Source organism: Microcebus murinus, chromosome 2 (assembly GCF_040939455.1).
Source record: "Microcebus murinus isolate Inina chromosome 2, M.murinus_Inina_mat1.0, whole genome shotgun sequence".
NCBI lineage: Eukaryota > Metazoa > Chordata > Mammalia > Primates > Cheirogaleidae > Microcebus > Microcebus murinus.
The window spans coordinates 110,405,931-110,431,016 of record NC_134105.1 but is presented as its reverse complement, the minus strand read 5'-3'; the positions used below and the strand labels follow the sequence as shown (position 1 = coordinate 110,431,016).

General features: G+C 40.2%; 1 protein-coding gene across 3 annotated transcripts in view; it reads right to left on the bottom strand.

Annotated features, from left to right (window-relative positions):
* The window catches only part of DDR2 (discoidin domain receptor tyrosine kinase 2), a 167,643-nt gene extending 145,007 nt beyond the window's left edge, over positions 1–22,636 (bottom strand). Inside the window, exon 1 of one of the 3 annotated variants that reach the window (XM_076000338.1) lies at positions 22,515–22,636. The gene's annotated coding sequence lies outside the window, so the exon portion shown is untranslated. Of the gene's footprint in view, positions 1–21,988; positions 22,186–22,514 lie in introns of those variants that run through there. The other 2 variants (XM_076000339.1, XM_012768649.3) reach the window with 2 other exon arrangements.
* Positions 22,637–25,086: the final 2,450 nt, after the last annotated feature.

Sequence of the window (25,086 nt, the reverse complement as noted above, 5' to 3'; positions counted from 1 at the left end):
GCATTGGATGGAGGGTGGGAGGGAGGAGAACATCTCTATTTCCTTTACCACAGTCCAGGTAAGACACAGGATAACTTAAAAATAATTCCTCCTCATAAAACATCAGGAATCCCAGATCCAACCCAACTCCCTTATTTTGCAGATGAAGAAAACTCATCCCCAGAGGGTTAACTGATTTATCCAAGGCCTCCCTGCTTCTTAGCATCAAAACTGATAATAGATGGATTAAGTAACCACAGGGAATTCCTATTGCCTTAGCAACCAGAATAGTTGCACGTGTACCACATAACATGGCTGGATTCAGAGAAGCCTGAGAACAAGCTAGAAAGTCTCATTTATCTCTGTTATATCAGGCCAGCACTGTAACTGTCCCAACTGTATCAGCTCAGGGTTCAAACCACCACCTTATTCATCTTCTTGTCATTGTCCCCTGTACTGTCCCTTTCCCCACCACCAGAGTTATTACAAAGTAGAAAATATCACAGATTATTTTTCTCTTTTGAATATGCACGTGATCGCAGACTTTTGGAGCTGAAAAGAATGGAAGAGTTCATCTAGGATTAGTATGACCCCTGTGGAAACTGAGGCTCAGAGAGATTCACGACTTGCCCGAGATCAACAGTTAGTGGTGGAGCCGGGACCCAAATCCCAGACTCTTGCTTCTACCAACCTTTAATGCAAGACACTTATTTTTAAGACAAACTTTCTAGTCCCTAATTTCTCCAAACATATGGTGTCCGGTCCTCTTCCCTCAAGGTGCTTCTTTTAAGAAGATCTCCATGGTGCAATGAGTTTGTGGAATGCTGTAAGCTGGGATAGTCAAAATGTCTATTATCATCACATTAAAGACTTTGAGGTATCCTGTAGTAAAGAAACTTGTTTAATTCTCTAACAATATTGGCCAAACTTATTGGGCCACAGAACTCTGACACCTCCCCCAGGCCTGTTATCTAGTAAAAAAAAAAAAAAAAAAAAACCCACAGGTTTCCAAGGATTATACTTTCAGAGAAAGCAATGAAGTCTCATTAGTGAGATTTCCTTTGTAGGTCCCAAGTAGAAGTGTCACTCCTGAGTGGTCCTCACTGTGGGGACCAGGAGAGGGAGAGATGAGAGATGAGAGAAGGAACGAGAAACAGAAAATAGTCCCAGTCTTTTGCAGAGCCATCTGCGCTGCCAACAACAGCTTAAGGCACTCATCTCCCACTAAAGGTTCTTGTGGGAAAATCGGGTTTACTGCTTTCATACACTCCACACCAGCTGATGTACGAGTTCCATTCTGCTTCTGCCACCATTCGTGGTGGTGCCATCTCAAGAGTGTCCTTCCATATCCACTCTAGCTCTTCCTAGCACACCCCACCACCCTGGTGTCTGACCTGCGTTGTCTCACATCTGAAATGAGTCTCCCTGACTTGATCCCTTCTCACCTGCAATTTACCTTACATGCCGAGGATGCATTGGTCTTCAAACACCTCACCTGCTTTCAGATAAAGGAAATGTTCAAGACTTTGCAACATCCAAAGCTCCCATTGAAGTCATAAAACATATCTATGCAATGCTATTTCTCCGTGCTCCCCCCGGGCAAATTCCCACCACCCTAGGCTCATGTCCTCACTATTAAGTGAGCCAGCCAGCCATTGCAATCTGACTGCCAAGCCTCTGCACTGCTCTTTGCTTCCTGCCTATCTGATTCCTTCTAATTCTTACTCAATGTGCAGCATCCAGCACCAGTCCCTTACTATACAAGCCCTTCCATGCACTCTTCCACTTGCAGATGCTGAGCAACTAGCCCCACATTTAATTGCATAGCTCTTCTACTGCTTCTTGGATTTTCTAACTGATAATAAACTCAGGAAGGGAAAGGACTATGCATTATTAAGTACAAGGCACTTAGTAAGTAAGTACTCAAAAAAAAAAAAACCTTACCAAATAAAGTAATGAATCCATATTGGCCTTAGAATTGTAAGTTTAGCAGAAAATTTGAAGTTTTCAAAACACTATGGAAACTAAATTCTTCCTTGTCTTCAAAGGCATTTAGATATTTCCAGTTTAATTAGCCTTAGTTTTAGGAAAGGGAGAGAAGATTTATTCTATCCCACACTGGATGGCTCAGGGGATTTTCATTCCTTTTTATAGACAGAGCCGTGCTTTCTGCCACCTTCTCTTCATCTCCTTGTCACACTCAGCCTCCAGGAGAGAGAGTGTAGACAGAGTATATTAAGTGATTTTTAAACACATATCTCCAAATTTTCCAAGGGTCTGGCCAAAAGAATATTCTTCCTAAGAACACATTATCTCTTGACAATTGTTCATTCATTCATTCTTTTACTTATTTGACAAGCATTTAGTGAGCAAATCCTTGAGATACAAGGATGGGCACAAGAAAAAAAGAAAAACCATGGTTCTTGAGACATAGTTGAATAGATTTACTCAAAATGTGGTCAGAGGGACACCTGCAACAGAATCACCTGAGGGAGGTTGGTTTAGAAAATACAGGGTCCCTAGACATAGCAAAGAAAATTTCTTATTCAGTAAGTCTGGAGTGGAGCCTGGGATTTGCATTTTTTAAAAGCACTCCAGGTGCTTCTGATTCGGTCTAAAGTTTAAGACCCACTGACCCAATGGCAAAGGCAAGCATATAAGGGGATAATTATAGAACCGTTGTGCCTACTTGCAGTAAAAGAGATATTCACAGTGTATGGTGGAGACACAAGGAGATCAAGTGGTGGGTAAAGCCTCAGGTGTTGCAATGAGAAAGAAATAGCTTCAAATTCTAGTGCTGCCACTTACTTCCCATGTGACTGACCTTTTCTTAGGGTCGTGTGTCTTCATGTGTCAAACAGGAGAGACATCCACCCCACACAATTATAAGGTTTCAATGAGGTTACATATGTAAAGTGCTTAACTTAAATCTTAGTGCATAATAAACACTCATCACTTGGAAGCCATCATGATTGCTATTTGAAATTATCAATAAAGGTTAAAGGGCAGAGAGCAGATTAGAAAAGTTCTCCTAAGAAACACGGAGCCCAAATTTAGCTTTCAAGCAGTGCCTCAAAGGGTAAACGTATTCTTTTAGTCCACAAAAGTTCTAGAAAATTTTTAAATTTTGTTCCTTCGATTCTATAATGTAACATTTTTAATTCAAGTGGTAACTGAGAACCATCGTGTCATGTCAGTGCTTAAGTTTTCATCTGTGTTTACGATTGTACACATGCCAAATGAAAGCCAGCTCAAGTCAAGAACCAGTCCAGAAATAGAGGAAATGGTGGGACAATTGAGTCATCGCATAGCGTGTGGCAGTTTAATCTTCTTAGTCACAGCCATCTCCATGCTGGGAGCAGATGTGTGATGCGGACTTTGACATTTTACATTCCAACACGTACCAGTTTATATGCAGAAACCTGAGTCATAAATACACAAAGCAGAATGGCTCTGTCCCTGATTCTATTAGTAATTGGAAGATGCCCATTTAGTATCAATTTCAATATCACCCCAATGCCAACCTTATCGTCAAGTGAGTAGACAATCTAACAAATTATCAAATGACACCTCGTTAAAACTGACATTTAATGATTGCCTACTACAGAGTTTTGGTTAAGACCTGATTCTCCTGAACTTATGGACCTTTGAGGGTATTAACAGCAATTTCTTCAACATACTTATACCAACATTCTCTGCATGTATGTTACTACGTTTAAATAACAGGCGCAGATCAAATATAGACCAGATCCTGAAGATGCATGGTTCCACTCTATCTTTAACTTTCACACTAGTGATTAGTTTCAACAAAACCACATCACCTGTCACATTAAAATAATGTTTTTAACGTAAACTTTATTGGGTTTATACTTATCTTTTATTTTATTTATAAATTTGCTTTGGCGTTATAGTTTCATAAGAAGTATAAACCTATTTTATGTTTGTGCATATTTTATATCATCCTGATAATCACTTAAGGAGCTGAACATTTTTTTTCTTCTATAAAATAAGTCCATGCATTACTCAGGTTCGAGTAATACCAAATTGGAAAATCCCAAGTAAGTTTCCTTGAGAGCTGACATGTAATTTCTAACAGCTACTGTCTCCCTTGAAGAAGCCTGTCCCAACCTGGTCACCAGGGTGAGTGACAGAGAATCTGTCCCATTGGCCACTTGTGATCAAGCCTCCACTGCAGCATGTCTATTCCATGCAGACTTTAGCCACTGCTTTATGAACTTCCCTTCCCAATGCATTTGACACCACCACCAGCAAAGCCGTCACTGAGGGCAGGGGAGGGGAGGATGAAGAGAGTTATCTTCTTTGAATGTGGAACAACGTTTGCTTTATACATGAAGCTATTTACCAGGCCTTAAGAAGTATGGTTGGTGGTTGAGTTGTTTTTGTTTAATTTTGTTCTGCATCTTAAATATTTACATACAGACACTGATGGAGTGAGGCCTGGATTGCATATTTCTTTTTCTATTTTTAATTAATTTTTTAAATTAACAAATAAAAATTGCATACGGTTATGGTTTGCAACATGATGCTTTGATTGTATGTATATGTTGTGAAATGGCCAAATCATGCTATATTCATTACCTCACATACTTAACATTTTGTTGTAAGAACTAAAATTTATTCTTTTAGCAATTTTCAAGGATATTATATATTGTTATTAACTGCAGTGACCACGATGTGCAACAGCCCTCTTGAATTTATTCCTACCGTCTAACTGAAATTTGGTGTCCTGCAACTAACATCTCCTCAGTCCCCTTGACCTCCCAGCCTCTGATAACTACCATTTTATTCTCTGTTTCTATGAGTTCAATGTTTTTACACTCTACATGTAAGTGAGATCATGTGATATTTGTCTTTTTGTGCCTGGCTTATTTCACTTAACATAATGTCCTCCAAGTTCATCTCTGAAGAACACAAATGACAGAATCTCCTTCTTTTTAAAGGCTAAATAGCATTCTACTGTGTTTATATACACCGCGTTTTCTTATCCGTTTTGTCCATTGATGGACATTTAGGTGGATTCCACATCTTAACTACAGTGAGTACTGTGGCAATGAACATGGGACTGCAGACACTCCTTCTACATACTGTTTTCATACCCTTTAGATATATACCCATACATACATGCTGATAATAGGAAGTGACATGGGTCTAGATATCTTGATCCTTCATCACTACTGTTATCTAACACTCATTTATTCAAAAGAAAATGTTTTAATACCCTGTGATCAGTGGCTATTTTTTCCCGATGCCTATTGCTGATCATGCATGTGTAACCATAATAACTTCATCATCGTAAGGATGGATTAGAATGTATTTTTTTTTCTTTTTTTTTTTTTTTTACTTGGACATTGACTTGGAATAGAATGTATTTTTGAATAGCATCATAGTACTTCTCCCAACAGTTCTGAAGAACTGTGGCTGAGTAAATTTGGGAACAAGTTTTAGGGGATAGTCGTGGCTTATATTTTTATAAAGGGCTGGATTAAGATGTTAAAAAACTGGAAATATAGCACCTTCCCCACTCCCACCCCATCGTGCTCTTTGTTGTAAAAAAACAATGCCCAAAAGTATAAATAGTATAATATAAAAATATAATATAAAATATAATATAAAAAAGTATAATAGCATTAAGCATAAGAACATTCGATATAATTTCTATTTTTCTCATGATGACAACTTCAATACTTTTTTGGAACACCAAACATCAACTTATTTCTAAAAGAAATTGGAAGTACCCCTACTAGAATCTTAAACACTTTTGTGTAAAACAATGTTGTAAGCATATCCAGGGTTTTCATATGCTTCATCTCACTTGAAACCAGGTCTCATTTGTTACATACAGTCTGCAGATAACAAATATGGAGCCATTCTAAATGTGCCAGACTCCGTTTTTCCTATTTAACTGCCAAGAACTTCTTCACCAGACTTCTTGCTCTAACCCTACCCAACCCAATGAGGGCTTTGTTCTAAAAATATGAAATTTCTTTCAATATGCACAGTACTTAGTAAGTTAGGAATTAGATTTTCTGCCCTATTTCAATGTTCCTCTTCTTTCCCAGATTACTTCTGCCCAAGGTGTGAAGCTGCTGGAGAAAAGATCTCCCAGAAATGTAGAGTCACTGAAGTTTACGTGTGCAGATAGGATAACACCAGGCATGCTCAGTGACTTTGCTAGAACACATTTTATAAATTTTGGCAACTCAAACAATTGGAAAATGAAGGTGAGGAGCACCTTGAAGCTTAGAGGTAGAACTTCCTACACCTCTAGGAAGGCCATGGGGTAGCCCTGAGTTTTACGAAGCATGTGGAGTGCCAGTGGATCCAGGAGAGGAGCAGAAGCCAACACCCTAAGTCATGAAAATGCATGAACTTCAGAAAGTTGTGAAGGAGAGATAACAGGAAGACCATCAATCACCTTTTAAGCTGCAGAAACAAAGCTTGTCACCAAAACTAAAGCAAAAGGATTAGAAAGTAACTTTCACACTCCCTGGAGGGAACCACATGGGTCTAGAATTTACTTCCTAGCTTGACATTCAAGCTTGATACCCCTTTGGTAATGAATGACTGAATAAAAAGCTTAGAAAATTTTTCACCTGCAAATACACTATTAGGTAGCAGTTAATTTGCTTTTTACATGACACTGAATGTTCAAATATGAATTTTTTATATGAAGCTTTTTTTTTTTTTAATGAAGGTGTTTCAGGAAAGAGAGAACATTGAGTGTGAGAAGGAAAGGTGAAAGGTAAGCACTTCCATGACCAGAGAACTAAACACACCCATGAGGAAAGGAGCATGATCAGGAGAAAGACATCAGCTCTGCCCACAGTCAAACCAGGAGAAGCCAAGTCTGGGTTGTACCCTAAACCCTCTTGGAATAAGCATCTTCTGTTCATTGCTACAATAAAATAAAATAAAATAAAATAAATTAGCCCTGCATATATAACATACCCAACATGAATCAAGTCTTCACATGTGAGCTTATCTATTCCTCCACATTTGTACTCATGAAGACACTAGTGTCTTTCTTCAATGTTCACAACTTATAAGAGTCAAGATTTGAACCCACTACTTCTAATAGCAAGCACAGTGCTTAGACCACTTCTCCATGACCTGGCTCTCTCGAGACTCTGATCTTGCAGTATAACCATTTAATAGAAATGTATTGAGCTCCTTTAAATCCTCAAAGACTATAGCACATGAGGCTTCAGTTACCGCCCTTTAAGAATTTTTCCAACAATAAATAAGCACTGTGCTAGGCATATAAAATTAGAACTTAATATAGTATTTTAATATAATGTATTATATTAATTATAATAATTATATTATAGATAATATTATGTATTATTGATAATAATATATATTAAGAACTCAGTAAGTACTCACTTATGAGTTATGCTATAAGTTAGACAGATCACCTAAAACATGGTCCTTACTAAACTATGTGATACTGACCAAAAGGACTGGAGGTTCCAAAAAGTAAGATCTAGGTTGGATGGAGGATCTGAAATTTAAGCAGACCTTTAAAGAAGAGTGGTATTTGGCTAGAATGAGAGGAGAAAGGAGGATGTTTCGAGAGTATGGAGTTAGGGTAACAACTAGAGTGAAGACCATAGTGACTCAAGACTTAACCATAAAAGTACATATGGGGGTGTAGTTGCTGGTACAGGATAGTGATTAGCATAATTGAGCTGGATAATGTAGACATTTTATATTGTCTTTTATCGATGATAAAATTTAAGTACAGATCAGTTAAAAAATATAGTTGCACATAGTCCCACAGCTAGTAGGTGGCAAAGTTAGAATCTCATCCTGTTTGCCCTTGGCCCATCACTCTTTTTACCATACCATGATTTCAAGTGAGGATATGTTGATCTCTCTATCTGTAAATGACTATCCTTAAAGTCTGTGGTCCCCAATCCTGGGCCGGACTGGTACCCGTCCTTGGCCTGTCAGGGACCTGGCTGCAGAGCTCCACTGCTGCCTCCCCCAAACCCCCAAACCCCAACTCCCCTTGTCTATAGAAAAACTATCTTTCATGAAACTTAGGAGAGGGGACACACAGCAAGAGGTGAGCAGGGGGCACAAAGCTTTATCTGTATTTACAGCCACTCCCATCGCTCACATTACTGCCTGAGCTCCACCTCCCCGTCCCTTTCATGGAAAAATTGTTTTCCATAAAACTGGTCCTTGGTGCCAAAAAGGTTGGGGACCACTGCAGTTATTATAATTTGAATGATGTAAAAAATATTTCCCATATATCTGCTATTAATCTGTTGAATTGGTCTTTCTAAATAATTTTAACAGTTTCTGTGCCCAGTAGCTTTATTAAATAAAATAGTATCATTCAAGTTGAGAATATAATAGTAAAACTTACCTAAAAAACAAAATAAACCATTTTAAAATACAAATGCTCGTGATTATAACTGTGTTACAATGTCTGCCTTCAAATAAGAAAGAAGTAGCCAAGATGAAATCAAAGTGTTAGTATTCTGGGATTTAGGGGAGAATTTTTTTTAAGTTAAGTTTTATTTTTTTTTTTTTAGAGTAGTTCTAGGTTCATAGGAAAAATAAGCAGAAAATACAGATTGTTCCCATATATACCCTGTCCCCACATACATACAACCTCCCTCACCATTGACACCCCTTACCAGAGTGCTACATTTAACACAATCAGTAAACTTACATGGACACATCATTAGCACTCAAAGTCCATAGTTTACATCACATTTATTTTTTGTGCTGCACATTCTATGAGTTTTGACAAATGTATAACAACCTGTATCCACTATTTTATTAATAGTATCATACAGAGTAGCCTCATTGCCCTAAAAATCCTCTATGCTCTGCCTATTCATCCCTTCCTCACTCCTAATCCCTGGCAACCACTGATATTTTTTAATGTCTCCATAGTTTTGTTGATTGAAATTCAATATTCCAACTGCAGTTTCTACTGAATGTGTATCGCTTTTGCACCATGATAAATCAAAAAATTGTAAGTCAAACTATCTTAAGTTGGGGACCATCTATATTTTCTCTCATTCTGTGGCTTGTGTTCTCATTCTCTTGTCATTATCTGTCACAGAGCAGAAGTTTTAATTTTAATGAAGTCCAGCTTATCCGTTATTTTTCTCATGTATGGTGTTTTGGTGCTGTATCTAAAAACTTATCACCATACCTGAGGTAACCTAGATTTTCTCCTATGTTACCTTTTATAAGCTTTATCGTTTTACATTTACATTTAGATCTATGTCTATTTGGAGTTAATTTTTGTGAATCATGTAAGGTCTATCATTACTTTTGCATGTGGATGTCCAGATGTTCCAGCACCATTTGTTGAAAATACTACCTTTTTTTCCCATTGTATTACCTTTGCTCCTTTGTCAAAAATCAGTTGACTACATTTATGTGGGTTTATCTGGACTCTCTATTCTGTTTCATCGTTCTATTTTTTCACCAATATCACACTGTATTGATTACTAGAACTTTAAACAGAACTCTAGAACAAATAGGTCTGACTGACATTTACAGAGCATTCTACTTAAAAACCCCTGAATATACATTTTTCTTACCAGCTTATGGACATTCTCTAAGATTGATCCTAGGCCACAAAACATGTCTCAACAACTTTAAAAAATTAGAAATTATACCATGCATCTTCTCATATCACAGTGGAATAAAATTAGAAATCAACTCCACCAGAAACCCTCATCTCTACACAAAGTCATGGAAACTAAACAAGCTTCTGCTGAACAATTATTGGGTTAAGGAAGAAATTAAGGATGGAAGGATGGAAATCAAAAGATTCTTTGAACTAAATGACAAAGGAGACACAAGTTGCCAAAATATGTGGGACACAGCTAAAGCAGTCCTGAGAGGAAAATTTATATCCATAAATGCCTACATCCAAAAGACAGAAAGATCACAAATCAACAATGTACTGAATCATCTCGAAGAACTCAAAAAGGATGAGCAAACCAACCCCAAACCCATCAGAAGAAAAGAAATAACAAAGATCAGAGCAGAGAATGGATTAATAAAATGTGGTATATGTATACCATGGAGTACTATTCAGCTCTAACAAACAATGGTGATATAGCACATCTTATATTTTCCTGGTTAGAGCTGGAACCCATACTACTAAGTGAAGTATCCCAAGAATGGAGAAACAAGCACCAGATATATTCTCCAACAAACTGGTATTAACTGAGTAGCACCTAAGTGGACACATAGGTACTACAGTAATAGGGTATTGGGCAGGTGGGAGGGGGGAGGGGGCGGGTATATACATACATAATGAGTGAGATGTGCACCATCTGGGGATGGTCATGATGGAGACTCAGACTTTTGGGGGGAGGGGGGAAATGGGCATTTATTGAAACCTTAAAATCTGTACCCCCACAATATGCCGAAATAAAAAAAAAATTAAAAAAAAAAAAGATCAGAGCAGAACTAAATGCAATTGATAACAAAAAAAAACTATATGGAAGATTAATAAGACAAAAAGTTGGTTCTTTGAAAAAATAAACAAAATTGAAATGCCTCTTGCTAGATTAACAAGAAGCAGAAAAGAAAGGACTTTAATAAGCTCAATCAGGAGCTGAAAAGGAGAAATTACAAATGATAGCACAGAAATACAAAATATCATCTATGAATACTGTAAAAACCTCTATGCCCATAAACTTGAAAACATGGAGGAAATGGACAAATTCTTAGAAACACACCGCCTCCCTAGGCTCCATCAGGAAGAAACAGAATTTCTGAACAGACCAATATCAAGTACCAAATTTAAAACAGCAATAAAAAACCTTCCTAAAAATAAAGTCCCAGACCAGGTGGTTTCACACTCAAATTTTACCAGACCTACAATGAAGAACTTGTGCCTATCTTGCAGAAATTATTCCACAACATCAAGAAGAAAGGAATCTTCCCCAACACGTTTTTATGAAGCTAACATCACCCTGATACCCAAACCAAAAAAGGACACAACAAGAAAAGAAAACTACAGACCAATATCCCTTATGAATATAGATGCAAAACTTCTCCACAAAATCCTAGCAAACCAAATTCAGGTGCCTATGAAAAAAAATAATCTATCATGACCAAGTGGGCTTCATCCCAGAGATGCAGGAATGATTCAACATACATAAATCTATAAATGTAATTCACCACATAAATAAAAGTAAAAACAAAGACCACCTGATCCTCTGAATAGATGTAGAAGAAGCATTCAACAAAATGCAGCACCCTTTTATGATAAGAATGCTTAATAAAATAGTCATAGACGGGACTTAGAAAACTGATAAAAGCCATATATGACAAACCCATAGCCAATATCATTCTGAAGGTGGAAAAATTTAAAGCATTTCCACTTAGAACTGGAACCAGACAACGTTGTCCTGTATCACTACTTCTATTCAACACAGTGCTGGAAGTCCTAGCCAGAGCAATCAGCTAAGAGAAGGAAATCAAGGGCATCCAAATGTGGCAGAAGGGTTCAAACTATCACCCTTTACTGACGATATGATCTTATATCTAGAAAACCCCAAAGATTCTGCCATAAGACTACTGGAATTGATAAACAAATTCAGCAAAGTGTCAGGTTACAAAATCAATGTACACAAATCAGTAGCATTCCTATACACCAACAACAGTCAAACTGAGACCCAAGTCAAAGACTCAATACCCTTTACAACAGCAACAAAGAAAATGAAATACTTAGAAATATATTTAACTAAGGATATGAAAGACCTCTACAGGGAGAACTACAAAACATTGAGGAAGGAAATAGCAGAAGATGTAAACACACAGAACACCATACCATGCACATGGGTTGGCAGAATCAACATTGTTAGAATGTCTATACTACCCAATGTGATACAGATTCAATACAAGCCCTGGATAAGCTGTTATACACATTGGCCTAGAGAAAGAATTTATGAAGACGATCCCAAAGGCAATCATAGCAACAACAAAAACTAAATAAATGGGACCTGATCAAATTAAAAAGCTTCTGCACAGCCAAAGAAACTATCACAAGTGCAAACAGATAACATACAGAATGGGAGAAAATATTCTCATGCTACACATCTGATAAAGAGCTGATAATTAGAATCTATATAGAACTCAGGAAAATCAGCAAGAAAAAATCAAGCAACTGTATCAAAAAGTGGGCAAAGGACATGAACGGAGACTTTTCAAGCAAGACAGACTAACAGTCAACAAACATCTGAAAAAAATGCTCAACACCTCTAATCATCGGGTAAATGCAAATCAAAACCACAATGAGATAACACTTAACACCAGTGAGAGTGGCTTTTATCAAAAAATTCCAAAACAATAAATATGGGTTTGGATGCAGAGATATAGAAACACTCATACACTGCTGGAGGGACTGCAAGCTAGTACAACTTCTGTGGAAAGTAATATGGAGATACCTCAAAGAGCTACAACTAGAACTACCATTTGATCCAGCAATCCCATTCCTAGGCATCTACCCAAAAGAAAATAAAAACATTCTATAAAAAAAATCTGGACTCGAATGTTTATAGCAGGACAATGCATAATTGCAAAGATGTGGAAACAACCCAAGTGCCCATCAATACGTGAGTGGATTAATAAAATGTGGTATATGCATACCATGGAGTACTACTCAGCCACAAAAACCAGTGGTGATCTAGCATCTCCTGAATTATCCTGGATAGAACTGGAGCTCATTCTACTAAGTAACGTATACCAAGAATGAAAAAACAAGCACCACATGTACTTACCATCAAATTGGTATTAACTGATCAACACTTAAGTGAACATATAGTAGTAACATTCATCAAATGTCAGGCAGGTGGGGGGAAGGGGATGGGTATATTCACACCTAATGGGTATAGTGTACACCATCTAGGGGACTGACACGCTTGAAGCTCTGACTCAGACAGGACAAAGGCAATATATGTAACCTAAACATTTGTTCCCCCGTAACATGCTGAAATTAAAAAAATAAGTCTTGAAGTCAAGTAGAGTCAATCTCCTGACTTTGTTCTTCTTCAATACTGAGTTGGCTAGTCCGGTCTTTTGCCTTTCCATAGAAATTTTAGAATCAATTTGCCAATATCCACAGATTAACTTTCTAAGATTTTTTTTATTGATATTAGCGCTTATTTTTAATTTCCTTTGATACTATTTTAGCATTATTATTTCAGTTTTAAAGCTCTATGTAGGCTGGGCATGGTGGCTCACACCTGTAATCCTAGCACCCTGGGAGGCTGAGGTGGGAGGATCATTTGAGCTCAGGAGTTCAAGACAGCCTGAGCAAGAGCGAGACCCCATCTCTACTAAAAATAGAAAGAAATTAGCTGGACAACTAAAAATATGTAGAAAAAATTAGCCAGGCATGGTAGCACATGCCTGTAGTCCCAGCTACTTGGGAGGCTGAGGAGGATCGCTTGAGCCCAGGAGTTGGAGGTTGCTATGAGCTAGGCTGATGCCACGGCACTCTATCCTGGGCAACAAAGTAAGACTCTGTCAAAATAAAAAAAGTTCTATGTGATGTACACATTCTAAAATTAGAACTGCATCTGTCTGAGGAATAGTTAGCTACCTCTTCTTTAGATCAATTTGTTCCCCTGTATTTCAAGAGGGTTCACCCTAAAGGACAAGTACCAGCAGACTTTGAAAATTTCACCAATCCACCAACTTTTATATGCCTCTGGGAAGTTACCGTACTACAAGGCATTGTGGTATAATTTCCATGAGGATTTTCAAAGTGTGACTTTTTTCCTACAAAGCCCTTATAGTAATTTATTTTATTTATTCAATGGCAATGGCATGCATTGGTTTGATGGTGCTCTAAAATTGTGATAATCACATGTACACACACGTGCGTGCGCGCACGCATACGAGCATATTTCTCCAACCTTACATGGGGATGTGGGAGTTTGTCTTTTATTTAGACATAGAATACTACCATAATTATGATGATAATGATGAAGACCATGGCAACAAAGATTATGGTGATGATAAAGAATACAAGCCCAAAAAAGAACTATACTACAAGGCTATAGTAATTAAAACAGCTTAGCACTGGCACAAGAACAAAGACATTGACCAGTGGAACAGAACAGAAAACCCAGATATAAAACCATCCTCATATAGCCAACTAATCTTCAACAAAGCAGACAAAAACATACAGTGGGGAAAAGAATCCTTATTCAATAAATGGTGCTGGGAAAACTGGATAGCCACATGCAGAAGACTGAAACAGGACCCACACCTTTCACCTCTCACAAAAATCAACTCACGCTGGGAAACAGACTTGAACATTAGGTGTGAAACTATTAGAATTCTAGAGGAAAGCATTGGAAATACTCTTCTAGACATTGGCCTAGGCAAAGAATTTATGAAGAAGACCCCAAAGGCAATCATAGCAGCAACACTGCTGGTGGGACTGCAAACTGGTTCAGCCTCTGTGGAAAGCAATATGGAGATACCTTAAAGTGATACAAGTAGATCTACCATTTGATCCTGTAATTCTACTACTGGGCATCTACCCAAAAGATCAAATGACACTCTACAAATGGGACACCTGCACTCAAAAGTTTATAGCAGCACAGTTCACAATTGCAAAGCTGTGGAAACAACCCAGGTGCCCATCAATACATGAGTGGATTAATAAAATATGGTATATGTATACCATGGAGTACTATTCAGGTTTAAGAAACAATGGTGACCTAGCACCTCTTGTATTTTCCTGGATAGAGCTGGAACCCATTCTACTAAGTGAAGTATCTCAAGAATGGAAAAACAAGCACCACATGTACTCACCAGCAAATTGGTATTAACGGATCAACACCTAAGTGGACATATAGGAATAACATTTATCGGGTGTCAGGGAAGGGGGGGGAGGGGATGGGTATATTCAAACATAATGAGTGAGATATGCAACATCTGGGGGATGGCCACGTTTGAAGCTCTGACTTGAGGTGTGGGGGGGGGCATGGGCAATATATGTAACCTTAACATTTGTACCCCCATAATATGCTGAAATAAAAAAAAAAACATGGAAAAAAAAAGAAGATGGGACTATTAGTGATGACTTTAAACCTTACTTGTCTATACTGACATTTCCTTTATCAGAGATTTAGTAATATCTTCCGTATTTTTGAAATTTTCTCTGGTCACTGTTGAAATGTCTGTTGTTTCCAAAGTTCCTAAGGGCATGGATTACGTTTTTTATTTCTGGATCCTTCATTTTCATTTGCTCATGCATTCAGCAGATATTTACTGAATGACTACCATGTCCACATATTGTACTAGGCCCTAGCACTGAGTTAGGTACGCACTAAGTGCACAGCAAATTTTTGTTTAATGAATAAGAGACCCCACACTGTAGATATAGAACATAAATAATTTGAGAGGTAGATATATGATTTGTTCTTTTCTACCTCCATAATATCTAGTAGAGGGTATACATTGAATATTTAATAAATACATATTAAGTAAGTTAATAACAAATAAAATATAATACTAATGCAAGATGATAATAGTAAGGAAAATGTGCAACTGGTAGGGAAATACATGAAAACTCTGTATTCTATTCTCAATTTTTCTATAAAGTGAAAGCTACTCTAAACTATAAAATCTATTAATTTTAAAAAATTATATGTTATGCAGCAGTGTAATTTAAAAAAAATAAATAAATAAAAAAAAATAAAAAATTATAAAAAATAAAATATAAGGACGGGCGCGGTGGCTCACGCCTGTAATCCTAGCTCTCTGGGAGGCCGAGGCGGGTGGATTGCTCTAGGTCAGGAGTTCGAAACCAGCCTGAGCAAGAGCGAGACCCCGTCTCTACTATAAATAGAAAGAAATTAATTGGCCAACTAATATATATAGAAAAAATTAGCCAGGCATGGTGGCGCATGCCTGTAGTCCCAACTACTCGGGAGGCTGAGGCAGTAGGATTGCTTGAGCCCAGGAGATTGAGGTTGCTGTGAGTGAGGCTGACGCCATGGCACTCACTCTAGCCTGGGCAACAAAGCGAGACTGTGTCTCAAAAATAAATAAATAAATAAATAAAAGTAAAATAAAATAAAATATAAAATTTGAGGTCTTATTTTTGTACAACATTTGGCTCTACTGACAATCATCATATAATAACTATTTCTAAATTACAGTTCAGCAAACTTTAAAAAGCAAAATCTTATTAACCCTATCCTGGATATGCATTTTCTAAATCAAGTTTTGTCCAGTCACATAATACATAATAATATGAATACATAATTCATATTATGCACCACAGATTCTAAACTAATGATTGTCTAAAACAATGAATGCTCATAAATGTCCACAACCTGTTGGTCTTGTTAATGACTAAAACCTAGAACAGTGCCTGGCAGAGAATAGGCACCTAGTATCTGTTTGCTGCAGAATGAATAAGCGAATTTAGCAAAAGCAAAATTATGACAGAGTTGACCAGGATGCTATAAAATTCATAGTGGATAAAAAAAAATACATGTTTTGATTTTTAAAAATTAGCACCATTTGAAAGAAAAATTCAGTGAGAAACTATCTTAAACACAAGAGCTCACTGAGATTTTTATTGTTTCATGTTTTCTGAATTCATAAGCATTCAAATTTTTTTTAATGCAAAAAAAGACTAGATTATTTATCCTCATTTTTAATCTATCTCCCATCTCTATTTATTTTGGCTGCCTACGCCATTAAGACCCTAGGGATAATCTTGCATTACAGCAAAATTTGGTGGATTAGCTACCTAATAGCCTCAAAGGGCATCTCCACCTACCATCTGCATAGGTATGGTGCTTTCCTGTTTCTTATACATTATCTTCTCTGAATCTAAAAAGAAGGTAAAACTCATGAGGGAGACAGATGCGGAAATAAAAGTCTTCTCTGAGGTCAAATATCTAGCAACCTCACTATACGTTCTTCTTACTATATTATATATATGAAGTTCTATTTATCGCATGCCTTCTCCCTCTCACTCACACTACAGAGAACCAGGCAGCATTAACCTCCAAGCAGTAGGTCCAAAGGGCTCCTTAAAGATTTCTTAGGGGTCTCAAAACATAAGCCACAAGACAATTGAATTAGTGGATCTATTACAGACAATGCCCAATCTTCAGGAGAAGTCCAGCTAAACCCAGGAGCTATGGAGTAAGTCTAAACCAATGTTTAGAACTTTTCTGCCATTTCATTGCTCTTCTAGGCCTTAACAATTCTTGGGCTGACTCAAAACTGACCTTCTTCAGCACTCAGAGGCCAAAGTGAGATTCCGGCTAATAAGTACATGATTCACCAAATGCTGGGATCCTCCATTGCTTGGAGAATTACAAAATTAGGAAACATCAATAGCTCTATGCAAAACAGTAAGGACAGAAAACAAAAATTAGAAAAAAAAATCAAAATAAGAGAATTATTTTCAGCCGTATATATTTTTTTCAGCCATATATATATATTCATATATAAATATATATTTTCATTATATATCAATAATGCAGTCTCAATCAAAATGTATTTAAATGTATGCAGACACAATGAAAAGATATAGAAAACGTTTAGAGAGATCATCACTTTCACCATTAGGTAATTGGTGTTCCAGTGAATATCTCTGGACAGGTATCTGGACATCTGATTTCCTTTACTAAGCTATGTTATCAAAAATTCTTAAGCACAGTGTAATTTAATACTTGTGATTAAAATTAATCCAATGGAATAGAATTGAATTGCCTAAGACTGCTGCCGCAGTGTGTACAGCTAGCATTACAGCTCTTGTCACAGCTCTTATTCGTTTGACCGAGTGGCACAGGAAGAGTCCGAGAACAGCCTTTATTCTTCTACAGCAGGCTCAGCACACCTAGTGTTACGGCTCTCTTTGCATCTTCCAATCTTTTGCCCCTTCCTGCCCTTCTGCCCCTTTTATACCCTTGGTAGGGCTCAAGAAGCATCCAATCAACTACAAGCTTTAACATCCAATCAGCAACAAGCTTTAACATCCAATCAACAACAAGCTTTAACGTCCAGTCAAAAACAGTGGGATTCAAAAATTACCCAATCAGGATCACGCAAACAACGTGGCCAGAAACAGGTATCGGCATGTGGGCCTGGGGGCATTCCAGCATGTGGGGTCCCAAGGGCATTCGGGGGTCCCCAGCAGCTCTGTTGGGGGGGTCGGCCCCCAAATGGCCAGGCGCAGCACTGGCCCGCAGAGATGCAGGGCAACGGGGAGGCAGCAAGGGGCCACGTCCCCGTGCCTGCCATTTTCCGCATCAAGACAACACACTTGGAGATTTATCAGCAGAGGTACTTAACCTCGGCTCACATTAGAATCACCTGTGAGGAACACTTCAAAGTACTAATTCCCAATCCCCATCCTTAGATATTCTCATTTATTGATCTGGAACTCCTTAAGGTCTACCTTAAGTTCCTAACTTAGTGGTAAGCAGTCTTCATCATGAATGGTTGCTGAATTCAGAGAAGCTCTGGAATGCCTAGGGATGTTGGACACATTTCTGGACTGGGTAGTCATTGTCAGGAGAGAATCCATCAGTTCATACATTGCACAACTTCAAACAGGGCAAGCGGTATAAAGAATCTAGTGTGTCCATGTTGCGGACAGGTCACCATTTATGTGAGCTGGCACAAGAATGCTAGCTAGTCTGTGGAAGTCCGTTTTTAGACGGGTGTTTGCTTTCTGGATGCCCGCGAGACGTGTGTTTGGGTTGTGTGTTTGAGGTGCGGGTGATGTGAAGTGCCTGAAAGTGGATCTTGTAAAGGAACTTGAGAAGGAAGTCTGAGGGTTAATGCTAATTTAAAATGGTACGACATTAATATATGGAGGTGGCCACTCTAAATTTTAGCATGTCTTTTAAAAATGTAAATACGTGGAAAAGGTTTGAACTAAATTCATTGCATATGACAGAGAATTCATAGGACTTGAAGACTGGGGGGCAACTAAATTAGAGAAGAGAAGAAAACCGCTGAGTTCACAGAGAGGCTAGGGGAGAATGGGTAGGTGAGGAGGCTCCTTTGGCTGGTGTTCCCACTCTGTCCTTGGACACAGGCACTGCTGAGGATTGTAAGTTAAAGGCATTTTGGAAATACCTTCCCTACCTCCCTTACCTTTGGGGTTGAAAAAGCAAATGGATCTTAGCCAGAAGCAGAGGCAAGATCCTCCCCACTGTGTGCTGCCTCTCCCCCCCCCCACCCCCAGGAGCAGTGGCCTGTGTTCTGACTACAGCCACGGATTGGGGAATGTCAGGTAAAGCAGAGAGGTCCCCAACCTTTTTGGCACCAGGGATCAATTTCATGGAAGACAATTTTTCCACGGATGGGGGCCGGGGGGATGGTTTGGGGGATGATTCAAGTTCATTACATCTATTGTGCAGTCAGACCTCTCTACTAATTACAATCTGTATTTGCAGCTGCTCCCCAACACTAGCATCACCCCCACAGCTCCAACTCAGATCATCAGGCATTAGATTCTCAGTTTACATACAGTAGGGATCATGCGCCTATGAGAATCTAATGCCACCACTGAGCTGACGGGAGGCGGAGCTTATGCGGTGATGCAAGAGACGGGGAGCCGCTGTAAATACAGATGAAGCTTCGCTGGCTTGCCCACGGCTCACCTCCTGCTGTGTGGCCCGGTTCTTAACAGGCCACCAACTGGTACCAGTCCCCAGCCCAGGCACTGGGGGCCACAGAGGTAAAGGATGAGAGGAGAGATGCCCACCAGTGATGAGAAGGTCCTGGGTCAAGGATCTGTCCTCAGCTAGACATGAAGCTCCTCAGATGTCAGACTCCTTGGGAGAAGAAACAGGTAGACTGTTCCCGACTAAACCCTCATTGTTCAGAGAGGGCGCAGAGCCACACAGGGGGTGCTTAACCAGAGTCCTTTTCAGCCTCTGCTGCTTTGGGTGAGGAATCATGGACAAACCAGGCCACCAGAGGAAAGTTTCAGATAGAACACCTGGGAATGTTCCCCTTGAGGGAAGGATCATTTCCATGCAAAGGAGATGGGCGCTAAGACTGAGGCTGCCCATTTCAGAGTTTGACACACAGCCAAATCCAAGTGCCCTCCGCGGGCCGCCATCCGCACTGACTGCCAGATCCAGCACGGCAGAGGCTGCCTCGCGTAACATGGTGGTGTTTAGTGACCATCATCATAAGAGCTGACATGGTTAAGTCCTTCTCAGCCTTCGGAATGCATGCATGTCCAATATCTCTTAAAACAGTAATACTGAAAAGCATTGCTATTATTCCCATGTAAGAAACACAGAAGGTGTTTCTGCCAAGGTGCGGAAAGGCAAAGCAACTTTGCTAAGTATTAAAAGGTAGAGCCAGAACTTATCCTTGGTCTTCTGACTCCAAATCCCAGGCTATTTGTATAACGAGGCTAAGTATAATAGTAATATATACCAAGCACCCAGAAATTAGCCCACATCTGATATTCAGATAAATGCTCATCCAAGGGCAGAAGTGGCCTCCGAGGGAGAATTCATGCTGCTCCACGAGCACGCGTGGAGCAGGGAGAGGGGAGTATAACTGAATAGTGATTCCGAGCACAGGTTTTGGAGTCAGTTGTGTACGAGTTTCAAACGTATCAACTGCATTTCCTTCAACAACTCATTTCACTTCTCTAAGCCTCAGTATTCTTACCTAAAAGACAGAAATAATGCTTTACAAAGCTTGAGAATCTAATCCAATCCTGCGTAAAGCTCTGAGCAGGATGCCTGGTGCATAGTTAAGTATCCAAATGTTAGCTCTCTTTTATGGTATGCACACATCCCCAAATACAACCATTAGCGGATGAACCACCGTTAGTTAGCTTCTTCTGTCGTAGATAACTAATGTCCTTGGGGTAGCTTGTTGATTAAACCGTCTCTATTGTCTCAGCCAGAATAAATTTAAAAAGGAACATGAAAGTAGAGGTGCAGAGCGGAAGAGGCACTGGATCAGCAGTAGAGAGAGCTTCGATTTCATGTTTAGCCCCGCTACTAATGTGCTGTGAGACCCTGAACGGGTCAGTCCCCTTCCTGTCACTTTTGACATTTGCGAAACTCGGGGGTCACATGAGACATCTAAGGCCCCCAGTTCAGGACTCTTCACCCTGTGCCCGTCCACAAAGAGGATGCAGAAGGCAAACAGCCTGCAAAATGGTGCTGAACCCCCTACTGGCTCAAGCAGCGCGAACTCTCGCCTCAAATGGCTGGCCTGAGAGTCACAGTCCCTTGGAAAAAAATCCTCTCTCCCTTTTGATGCCACTCTTGCACCTAGGCCAGGACTCAGGGGTCCCCCACCGAACACTGCCCCGAGTCACTCGCTCACAAAGGGGAAGGCACCCCTAGCCAGCGAGGGGGTGAGTCTGGGAAGCTGGGTTCCATCGCCACCAACTGAAAAGCCAGTCCTCCATACACCCGGCCACCCCAAACCTTGGGGCAGGCCACCCCACTTTCAGAGGCACCCTCCTCACAGTCAAATCAGCAACTGCCCTGAAAAGCAAAAAGTCCTTGGTCTCCATTCTCTCCAAAACTCAGCACCTTGGAACCACCACTACCAAATAAATAAATGCCCACGACCTCGGCTCCCTGCTCCAGTGTCTCCATCCTGAAACTTAACTCTGCAATCGGCCCGTCTTGCCTGCCAACGATTGCAACCCTGCTCTCACTGTTTATTGTATCTTGGGGCTGCTATGGATACATTTTCTTTGCTTCAGCCTTCTTTGGTTATTAGTGCTCTTTTCTCTCTTCCCTCCACAATGGACATCCAGACCCCCACCCCCAAAACGTGGGGTCTGATTTCTCCAGTCTGTGACGCCCCATTCCTTTCCCTTCCTCTCCTGACTTGAAACCCCTTTCTGTCTCCCTTTTAAAACTTTTCCTGAGACTCCAAGAGAAGCACACTCGGAGCTTTCGTTTTCGAAAAAGCAAAAAAAAAAAAAAAAAAAAATGAAGGAAAAAAGACCCACATAACTTACTTTCATCCGGGGGTGCACAGTTTTGGAAAGAAGCAAACAGAGCTATAATCCACTGCGTTTCCCCCAACCCAAAAAGAAGAATTTGTAGCGAAACGCTTCTTTTTCCACTTTGCCGGTGAAGGAGCCCCGGTGGTAGGCATACATCCACAGGCTGATGCAAGATGCCTTTGAGAGAAACCTCACATTCTGAGGATTCCTGGGAGAGCGCCAGGGATCCCAGCATCCAATATATTGCACATTTGGTTTCAATTAGGAAGGGGGTTGGGGAGGGAAGAAGGAGAGTCACCAATCAGAGCTGTTTTCTGTTTAGAGACTATTTCTTTTGACCCAAGGGACTACGGGCAAAGCTATAATTTACAGCAAAACCCATTCATAGAAGAGAAAAAAAATATGTATAACCATAGGACAGACTTAAAGACATAGCTCCCTTCCGCCTTAGCCCCACCCGCATGCACCCCCACCCACTTCCCCTCCATCTGAGACCCGGTCCCCATCCTGTGACTACCCCCCACCTCATTTTTCTTACTTGGCTGAAGCTATAAGCACAACTTAAAGTTTGGAGTTTCTTCCAATTGAAGCTTCCAGGACAGTCGGGTCACACACACATGGAGTTGATCTTTAGTATTTTGGCCACGAAAGCCCAGAGCTGAGCCCTCCCCCAGAAGATGTGATTTAATCCCTTCCCCCGCCAAAAAAACTGGACAGTGCCAGCGTCCAGGATTCCTATTTTCTTTTCCACTCAACTCCCAGTTGGCTGCTGCCCTCTGAGGGTCTGTTGCCGTCCCGGATTCATGCTGCTAAATGAAAACACAAGCATTTACAAGGACTTTCTAAATTATTTTGTAAACTTTTTTTTTTTCCTTCTTTTTTTTTTCCCCCTCCTCCTTTCCGTGGCTGTGGCCAGAGATCATGTGAAAGGGGCAAGTAGGTGACAGGGGAGGAAGACTTGCTGGGCTCTCCGAAGGATAACTAATAATCCTCTCGATGCATGGGGCTCTAGCCTTAACCCTTCAGAGCCTGGGTCATCCTGGCCAACCGCAGGCTGGGCTGCCCCGGAGGTCCTGGTTCACTGTGCACGAGGGGGACGCAGGGCAGACGGGGACTCCCGGGGCAGGAGATCCATGAGGAAGGAAGATGGCAAAGGGGAGGATGAGATGACTCAGCCCACCTTCTCGGAAGGAGACCTCTTTCCTCCAGCTCTTGAGCTGTCACTTACTCTTCTCTGCTCGTCGTTTATCTGGGATTGCACAGCCTCCACGATGAGCAAGAGAGGTGAGCAAACAGGAACGGGAAGCTGGAAAGGGATCATCGAGGGACATGCCCATAGCAAGTTTGGAGCAGGAGAAGCTTCGTAAGGTTATGGGAGGCAGAGAAACCCCTAAATCAGGGTGGCCATAAAATTAAGAGGCAAACTGTCAGTGTTAAGTCCCCCAAAGGCTCATAAGCTCTGTGCTAGTCTGAGAGTCAGAAAGCAGCCTTTGATATCTGCATTCACACTCTAAGGGGACATGGAGAACACGGCACTCTTCGGGAGAGCAGCCACAGAGATGACTAAAGGTAGCAAACAAGACTTACGAGAAAAAAAACTAGAACAAGGATTATTTCACAAAGAGAAAGGCGATTACAGAGATGAACCTATTAAGAAGACTCGTCAAATATCTTACAGCATCTGCAGTTAGGTCTGAGGGTGACTGAGGCCAGGACATTCAGTTTAATTCAATAAATATGATATGTATTGAGCAGTTATCAGGCACTTTAACCAGGTGCTTGCTGGTCTGGTAACTACGGAGGTCTGGTTATAGAAACATCCCTAGAATGCTTCTCAGATATCTAGGCCTATAGTACTCTACCTCCTTGGTATTAGTATCAAGAATGTACCAGCTGTAATCCTAGCACTCTGGGAGGCCGAGGTGGGAGAATTGCTTAAGGTCGGGAGTTTGAAACCAGCCTGAGCAAGAGCGAGACCCTGTCTCTACTAAAAATAGAAACAAATTAATTGGCCAACTAAAAACATATAGAAAAAATTAGCCGGGCAAGGTGGTACATGCCTGTAGTCCCAGCTACTACTCGGGAGGCTGAGGCAGTAGGATTGCTTGAGCCCAGGAGTTTGAGGTTGCTGTGAGTTAGGCTGATGCCATGGCACTCTAGCCCGGACAACGGAAGTGAGACTCTGTCTCAAAAAAGAAAAAAAAAAAAAAGAATGTACCAAAAATAATTTCACAGATTTGGTGAGACTACAGGTCAATTGTGGAAAACAGTATAATAGCTTCGTAAAACCAGAACCTCATAAAAGACAGGTACATATCGGTGTAGGTGTGTGTCCTCCTCTTTGTTATTTAAAATGGCTCTATTCCATAGGCATGATTATTTGTTTATCTGGGTATGTGTATATCTAGGATTCCAGTTGAGCCAGTGACATGGACTCCAAAACCCAAGACACCTCTAGGTTTGTCTGAGGAAGAGTGGACAGCCAAGGCAAGAGTCTGTTTATACATAGACCAAGGTTACTTCTGGGGAAAAACTTGCTAAATGGAGAGAGAACTCAGGGGTAAAAGACAGTCCCAAGTATAACTGAGGTGTGACAAAAGTAAGGAGTAGCTCAAAGAAAAATAACATGTCAATCACTCAAAATATTATGTCTATCACTCAAAATACCATCTCTATCACACGGGCTATGCTCAGCCACAGCCAGGGTCTAATCTTGAACTCCAGGAAGAAGGTACTACCAAGAAATGAGCAAGAAAAAACTGAAAGTGATATTTTAATAAAATATTGGAGAAATATTTCAAGCATTAAGAGGAATCATCGTATTTGAGCATCAGTTTTCCAAGACAGCTCTGGTTGGGTGGGGAGTTCAGCCTTGACAACAGCCATTGCTATAGGAAGTCAGAGCGGGAAAGAAAGAAGATGACAAATGCTACTTCAAAGCTGAAAGGACTAATTCATGGAACACACAGAAGAAATTCCCTAGGAACTCTCAGACCTGTCTGATAGAGTTTTGAGCAAGGCTGGAATTCCTTATAATATGGGAACAGATGTGGAGAAATACCATTTTATTACTCTTTTGTGGATAGATTTTACTCCGTGGTTGGTCTGGG